The sequence below is a fragment of the Myotis brandtii genome, unplaced genomic scaffold (assembly GCF_000412655.1).
Source record: "Myotis brandtii unplaced genomic scaffold, ASM41265v1 scaffold94, whole genome shotgun sequence".
NCBI lineage: Eukaryota > Metazoa > Chordata > Mammalia > Chiroptera > Vespertilionidae > Myotis > Myotis brandtii.
In genome coordinates, this window is record NW_005371876.1 from 1,021,838 (window position 1) to 1,029,494 (window position 7,657).

The window sequence follows — 7,657 nt, forward strand, 5'->3', positions numbered from 1 at the left end:
GTGTCACCTTCTTCAGAAAGTTCTCCCTGAAGTTCTTCCACCCTTCTCACCAGTTGGTTTAGTTGCTCATCCTCCATGCTCCCATGATACACGGTTAATCTCTAGCATAGCCAGAGATAGCAGCCCCATAGTTCCCGCATGGTAACTCTGTCTTTATTTGCCTGGATCCACCATTAGAATGTGTTCATCCAAGCTGGAAATTACATGAAATTGCTCAGTACCCAACACAGTGCCTGCTACTGAAAAGACTAGTGTTTGTTGAAAGTTTTAGGAAAAAAAGTTAGGATTTCCTTTACTTATTCACACAACAAATATGGATCGGGAACTCATGATCTGTAAAACACTGTGTGTAACACTTGGTATCTGCCACTGAGAATTTTAAGTTTAGTCAGATTATTGTGATGTTATTTAAATGTGCAGTACATGGTAGCACCTGATTAGACCACAAACACTGAGCTTCAGGGACTGAGAGAAAGGATTTGTATGTGGGGGAAACGGAAAGGATTTGGAGAAGTGGAGTTTTCCTAGGACCAGGTCATGAAAGTTCAAAGGAGACAGGGAACCCTGAAGCAGAAGCTCCCATCAACGTGATGTGGGATCTTCAACAAAAGCCTGACTCCATCATGGCATGAGCATGCCCTTCATTCAAGAAGGCACACAAATGTCAATGTTATGAGTTTCCAAGGAGGCATCACATTTCCAAAGTATATTGAGCACGGCAGAAAGCTAGGACCCTGTAGGCTAACAGGAGGCAGGAGAAAACACAGCAAATTATATTAAATGAGTCACAGTGGCTAAGGAAGGATTTTCCTCATTAGACATTCAGTTCCTAATAATTTTATGTAATTCAAATCCAGAAGCTAATTGTTATCATGACTAATATAGGATACATGCTATTTCTTTTCAAGGTCAACTTTGTTCAGGAAAAAAAAAATGAGGAACAATTCTCTTCCTTGACCCTCTCTGATAAAGCAGAAGCCCTATGAATGAAAATACGGGTGAGTCCGAGCACTTTATCCCATAAATGACTAAAATGAGTTAAGGCTGACTTGTCTCCAGGTAATCTATGTACAGATGGTCACATAACCCTGATTTTAGCATATAAAATGGAGGATCAAGAGACTCACAATTATTCATGACTGTCTCTTTACTGTTTTAATAGATTTAAAAAGCTGCTTCCTTGCCAGCCATCCCATTGTAAACCTTCCCAGATGAATACTGCAGGCCAAGCTATTTCTTCTGCCAAGATTCATTATTGGATCTCTCAAAGTAGATTTAGTTTGAAGAGGTTCACATCTACTACAAATTGTGAACACATAATGATTAAAAGGTTTTCTTAAAAAATTTAAATGTATATAAATATATTAGTATGAATGTTATGATGATAAATTAATGTATAATACAAATTAAGATCTAAAAACTAAACCAAAAGTACCTGTAAACATGAATGATAAATGCCAGATAAAATAATAGATGAATGACTAGAGATATTATCCACCAATCCAGAACTAGAATGAATGAGTTCGATGTCCTTCAAATTATATAGAACATTAATTTGGGACGAAAAAAATAAGAAAGACAAGTAATTTCAAGTTTTCATTTTTAAATATCTTTAATAAACTTACAGGCCAAGAAATAATGTTCATCTGAGAACATTTTTAAATGTTTCTTTTTTATGTAACTGGGGGGGAAAAGCAACAAAAGAATGCATAGTATATGTCCTGGATTTTTTTTATAAGACCTAACAGTGAAACTATTAGCATTTAAATAAAATTTTTAAGATTGACTGCGTGGCCTTCAAGGCAGTGTCATACCATGGGGAAGGTCATCCTCCCTCCATGTGTCGTACCATGGCACATCATACCATGGCAGTGTCATACCATGGGGAAGGTCATCCTCCCTCCAGAGCCCAACATTCCTGGACTCATACCTCAGCTCCACCATTTCCCAGCAGTGTGGAACTTAGCCTCTAAGTGCCTGAATGCTCAATTGCTTTTTCTACAAACTGGGGTAATAACAGTGCCATCTTAAAGGATTGTGCTGGTTAAATTAGACAACCCAGTAAAGTCTTGGCATAGTGATAGGCACCTAGTAAGCACTTAATAAATACCAGTTATGTTATATTACTAAAATCTGCCTACTTTTTTTTATCATGCTGATTGAGACTGCCTTTGATGCCCTACTAAAGGAATTAAAAAAATATATTAGCACTAGTGTCAGAAGATATGAGCTCTGGTCCTGTCTTTCCCACTTACCTGATGGGTAGCTGTGGACAAATCTCTTAATTAATATCATCAACTATAAAATGGAAATAATAATTTGCATTCTACCCTGTCTACTACCAGTGCTAACAGGTGGGTTTTTTTCTGTTTGTTTTGCTTCTTTGATGTAAAGTGTTATTCACATGTAATATCCGTGGTGGTGGTGGTAGTGGTGATGGCTGTGGGATTCAGAGTACAATTAAATGTAAAGGAACACAGAATTCACGCCTGACTCGGCCAGCTTACAGGTCACCACTTCCGACTGTCACATCACCACCTTAAACTTCACAATGACACTGCTCTCAATAATGCAAGGAAAGAAAAAGGCATAGACAGAAAGAGAGAAATTAATACACAGACCCAATTAGGCTTTCTTAATCCAGTATCATTTTCATTATATTATTAATTGTTATTATTATTTTACCATTCTTGATCTAAAGGGCTCTAAAATATTTTCTTACAGAAGAAAGTAAAAGCCAAACAGTTGGCTGAAACCCAGGTCTCATGGCAAACAGTACCGCATTCCTTTCTCTAAGACAGCAAGTTGCATACTCGGATATAGCTATTTTACAAAGCAGGGTATGGAATTATATAAAAAGAAAGATCCATCTACATTTAAATTACAGAGAAAAAGCTAGAAGAAAATACTTACTGTGTCTCTGTATTTTATAAATTGCCACACTAAGCATGTTAGTTTTAACAACAAAATAAGTGAATAAAAATATTCTAAACTATATAATGTTCATGGCAATCTAAGTAAAAAGAGATAGTTCTGAGCGTGAACCCATTTTCCGAGGATTCTGAAAGAACACTGCTTCTCCAATTGCCGAGATCATGAAGAAAGAACCCAACCCTGGAACAATGAAACTTCATTATTAGTTGGGGCTTTTTTTCTGTCTGTGTTTTATGTCCTTGCATTTAACTTTCCTCAGAAATTTGGTCCGAAGATAATAGATCATTGATCTGCTCTAGTTTTACAAAGCTCATTTTCATTAAGAGTTTCTAATAAAATCATATGTCCCTTGCAAGTCAGGCTTTAGTCCGCTTGGGATAAAACATGCTGTAAATATTCTATGGCTGCACTGGTGCAAAGTTATGAGCAATGCAGGGTTTTAGAAATCCGAGTGCATATCTCAAGATCTGCCCCTTTACAGATAAAGCCAACTAGTCCAATTAAAATCATGCTGAAAATTAATACAGCACAACTGTTTTATTATGCACCTACTGAATTTTATTTTTAGAATCCCTTTTTAAAGGGCCATCTTAAATATATTTTTTAATTCTAAGTCCTCCTCCTCTGGCTTTTACAGAACTGATTCCAGGTGGTGAGGTGAAGGCATTACACAGCAAAAAATGAAAAGAAAAGCTATGTTAAAGCTGAAAGCAAAATCTTTCCTCCTTAAAACATGAAATTTCCAGATATAAGATTTCAAACACCGATTAAGCTTATGTTTGAAACAACATAAAGATATGAAATGTTTTTAATTTTTTAAATACTTCACTTAACTTTTTATAAAAACAGTCACTGACAGAAATATAAGGCAATATTCAATGAATAAAAATTTTGGCAAGGGGAACAAACACCACTTCAGTGGTTAATATTAGAAAAAGAACACTGAGGTTCAAATGGACTTGGTTTAATTAAAGACAATAAGGACACGTACATCCCAATTTTCCTGACAAAAAAAACAGCCTTTCTTCCCTGAGAATATTGTTATTTTGCTTTCAACACCTGAAATAAAAAAAGAACAAAAGTCAAATCTGCTTTCAAAGTTTGACATGCCTAGGCTCAAGTAGAAATAAGTATTATAGTTTTCACTTTCCTTATGGTCCCTCTCCAGGTGACCAAGTTCCTAACTCCCTACATCAACCCCTTAACTAATCAGCAGAGGTTTGGTTTATAATTGTTCATCATGAGTTCTAACATCAGCTCCCAGGCAAAAGGATCAGGTTTAAGACAGCACAGTAAATTGGGAAAAAGGGAGATAATCTAATCTTAGATTCAACCTACCCATTTGACAGTGGTGTCTTTCATCCAGAGCTTCTTGCTTGCTGCCCGGCTCCCACATCCCATCTTTGTATTTTTATGTATCAAAAGTGAACACTTTAAAGTGTAAGGCAATATGGGAAGAAGGAAGAAAATGCCCAACTCTTCATTTTTCTAACCATATTTTTGGACCCAATAAACCCATATGAATAAGCCCCTTATGCAAAGGATATTTTACCATTATCATAAGATAAGACTTCAGAATAGCTATCTCTTAACTACAAAGTTAACATTTTCACTTCATCTACTGAAGGAACACACAGTATGCTCTGTATTTCCCTAGAAAGTGATTCAAAACACACTGTAACTTGTGGGACAACAATTAAGAGATAATTTCATTATAAATGTATAATTCTAAATTTATATCTAAATCATGTGGGATTGCCTATTTAAAATAAATTATAAAAGTATTAGAGTCAAACTCAACAGTGCTGTAAATTCAGATAAATCCTTATGCTTTTTTCCTTTCTTGTTAATACTTTCAGAAGATTCCATAGCCTTATTGTCATCAGGGTAAAAAAAGTAAAAGCAAAGCTTTACATTTCTTTCTATGACAAATATTAGCATGATAAATGTTCTTCAAAAATATGAGACAACGATGGAAAATGTTATAGATTTTTTAAAAGTTTTTATAATACATTCACTAATGAGCATAACCTTCAAGTCACCTTCAAACACGGTGATTAAAGTGAAAAGTCTAATACAAAAATAAAACATTTTGATAAATGTGGAACTGGATCCATCATTTTTTAAGCCATGAGAACTTTTTTTCCTTAGTAAGGTGTCTGTTATAACTCTGCATTATCCTGTTGTGGTCAGACTGAACAATATACTGCGTGTGACATTGAAGTTACAATTAAAGCTATGGAGTCTAGACACTCACTGAATTTAGCTTGAGTAATTGGCTGTTGTTTTGTTTGTACGCAATGTTTTCCTCCTTCTGTAACCCGTTGGAAGCTTAACAATTTCTGAGCTAGTTTCAATACAAGGCAAAACAGGCTAATTGTGAAGTTAGACATGTGTTCCCTTGTGAATGTCTCTCTGCAGAGTCATTTCATTTTCACAGATCTGAAGAAAACTAACAGCAGCAGCCTGCGGGTTAACCATTTGCTCCTTTTACCTAAAGCATGCTAAGTGCATATGCATCATGAAATTGCCAAAGGCTTTTATTTTTTTTTAAGTACTAGTAAAAGTAGAAAGTAATAAGTAACCGAAGCATAATTACTATATAATTAGCAAGTACTTGTAAAAGTAGAAAGTAATTACTGCATAATTAGCATTTTGGCCTTATCTGATCACATCTTTCTCCGAGTCCTGTCTGGAGACTGGCAGTACTGAACAAAAAGGCAGGACTTTTTTTTTTCTTTTTTCTTTTATTTTTCTATCTGAAACCAGAAAACCCTGTTTTTACAATATTCACAGGCCAGTCCCCTCATTCTGTCATCTGTCTCTCCAACAGCTTGAGACATGGGCTCTCTTTGCCTGAAAGAGAACCATCCCATCACTCAGGAAACTAGAACAATCTTCCCCCGCACAGCCTGCAATACTGCAGTTTGACATTAATGAACCAAAAGTAACTCCCTAAACTAACCCCTGCTATTTTAAAATACAAGTGGGCCAAGAGATCTTATAGAAATAAAATCTAAAAATAAAAATCTTTAGAAATCCAGGCCTTTTCTGATTACTCACTGATTGACATGATCTTATCATTTAATAAAACAAGGACTAGAGAAAGCATGCTGTGAAAACATTAAGTCTGGAGTCTCTACTTTTCATAAGCAGTGGTTTCTCTCAGCCATCATTGTGCCTGTTGTCCCAGCAAACATGGTCATGAGTCCTGCCTACTGCTCCTCACTTTGCCTTACAGTAATCTGAACTTTTTTACCCTGAATTACCCCCCAAAAGACATGTTAACAGCAGTGCACCAGATAGCAGGAAGTCTGTGTAGATTCCTTGTTTAAAGAAACCTGCTGAAAAATGTGAAAAATCTATTCCAAATTAGTCATTCAAATCTAAATAAGGAAATATATTACACTTTAAATGAAGAAAAATATCTGGTTTTACTCAAGGTTGTGGTGAATCTGTTTGACAACTTTTAAATTAATTCATATGCTTTTCAATCATCGCAGTTACCTGTAGGGAGTACTAAACAGAGAGATGACAAGGCAATGCTTTGTGTTCAAACTTATAAACTATATTTCCATGGACTTTTCATCTCATCCTTTCCAAGGAATATTTGACCTTCAAATTTTAGGCCCTCTTGATTTCATGCATCTATCATGTTAGAAAACTCAAACTGGCCTACAAGTTGAATGAATTTTAGTTGTTTTCAAAATCTGCAATCTGTTCATGGTGCCAACCCTGCATTGCAGAGAAATCTTAGTGTGCGATTCCAGCTTGACTCCCACAAACAAAGTCACTACAAATAGGTTTTAACTATCTTTGTGGGGACGAGGGGGCGGGGAGGGGGGAGAGAAGAGGAAGGAAACCCCCACTCTGGTCAGCCTGACAGGCCATGCTGGGTGACAAGCCCCCGGAGGCAGAATCCCTGCGCGCACCGGCCTGGGCGCTGTCCTTGGTGCTGACGGCGCCATAGCGAGCACAAGCGCCTTACCTTCTGCCCCCGTGGAAGCTGCGGACGTCCCCCAAACGTTAAGCGAAATATAGCGTCATATCTCACTTTTAATACAAATAACTACCCCGGCCCATCCATCCTCTTTGTTCTCTTCCCGAAGCCTTCAGGCTGATCGTTCCTCAGCATCTTTTTGTTTTTTTCTTCTAGTCCTAACTCGCTCCTCTCGGTCAGCTTTAAGAGGAAGAGTGGGGGGAGGGAGGCCAGAGGAAATGAGGGTGGGGGAAGGGACAGAGGAGGGGGAGGGGAGAAGGAAAGAATGGCAAGAAAAAGGTCCTGGAGGGGAGGGCTCAGAGAAGGGCAGAGAGAGTGGGACTAAAGAAGGCTTACAGTGGGAGGGCGAAGAGATGCCAAAAAGAGGGAAAAGTGATTAAGCATAGAAAAATGAGTAAGGAAAAAAGTAATGGATAAAAGATAAAAGAAGAGAAAGTTGTGGGGATAAGAGTGCAGAGGGCTAAGAAAAAAGCAAGGTGGTCGGGGGGTGGGGAGAAAAGCTGCCCTAACGGCGGGAGAATGAAAAGACAAAGAAAGGGCGTTCTGTGGATACCGGCTCCGAGGGTGGAAATGCAATCCCAAAGTGAAGAGGAGTGGAGAGGGAGCTTGAGGGGAGACTAGTGGTCTAGGACTAAAGGAGAACTGGGGGGAGGGGACAGGGCCAAAGCGGCAGTCCGGGGTCCGATGCGGCACGGGCCCACGTGGAGCCCGGAGCCGGCGCTG

General features: G+C 38.0%; 1 long non-coding RNA gene across 1 annotated transcript; it reads left to right on the plus strand.

Moving 5' to 3' along the window:
- Positions 1-1,597: 1,597 nt before the first annotated feature.
- Positions 1,598-7,460, plus strand: LOC106724713. The gene is made up of 2 exons (XR_001360553.1): positions 1,598-1,824; positions 1,891-7,460. It is a non-coding gene; the product is annotated as an uncharacterized LOC106724713 (long non-coding RNA).
- The last annotated feature ends 197 nt before the right edge of the window (positions 7,461-7,657 follow it).